A 1,014-nucleotide genomic window follows, 5' to 3' on the forward strand; every position below is an offset into this window, starting at 1 on the left:
TTTTCTATCATCTATCCATCCATCATCCAACTATTATCTATTTGTTTGTAAGTTTGCTGTGGTGTGGGTAACTTTCTCCATTGTGTAGTTTGCTTTTTTATTGATCAATTTATTTGCACAATAAGCCAGTATTCACACACACACACATACAGAGACACATGCACACACCCCCTTTATACAATTAGAAAACTTGTTTTTCCAATCAGATTGGCAGAGGTCAAAAATAGTAAGAGTACCCACTGTTGACAGGAGGTTGTGGGAGAGATGGCCCTGTGCACTCATGGTGGGTGTAAGGTGGGAGCCCCGTCCTGGACGGCAGTTTGGCAGTCCGGTCACGTGCTTTACACAAACACAGCTTTGGGTCCACTTTAGGAATTCACCCTAAAGATATGATCAGGGCCGAGTCCACAGGATGTTTGTTTGAACATTGTGTCAAGTGGTAAAATTTGGCAGTGACATACCTAAGAATCTGGCTGGGTGACGTATGATATGTACATGAAACAAATGAGATTGTTGATGCTGTATGAGCAACTTTTGACCTTTAACCTCTGTTTATAAGGATGCAACTCTACTCAGTAAGTAAATAAACATTACCCTTTTCAATATTAACCATTAAACATCAATAGCAAACTACTTGAAAATACCCTGTTATAACCCAGCAGGGTTATGGACTGAATTGTGTCCTCCAAAAATTCTTATGTTGAAGCCCTAACCCCCAGGACCTCAGAGTGTGGCTGTATTTAGAGAGAGGGCCTTTACAGAACTGATTAAAGTAAAATGAGTTATTAGGGTAGACCCTGATCTAATCTGACTGGTGTCCTTCTCAGAGGAGATTCAGACACAGACACGCACAGAGGGACGACCATGTGAGAATTTGGGGAGATGAGAACTGTGGACTACAGCCACTATACAGACCTGCTGTGCGGACCTGCTGTGTGGACCTGCTGTGTAAACCTGCTGTGCGGGCCTGCTGTGCGGACCTGCTGTGTAGACCTGATGTATAAACCTGCTGTG

Source organism: Hipposideros armiger, unplaced genomic scaffold (assembly GCF_001890085.2).
Source record: "Hipposideros armiger isolate ML-2016 unplaced genomic scaffold, ASM189008v1 scaffold_299, whole genome shotgun sequence".
Lineage (NCBI taxonomy): Eukaryota > Metazoa > Chordata > Mammalia > Chiroptera > Hipposideridae > Hipposideros > Hipposideros armiger.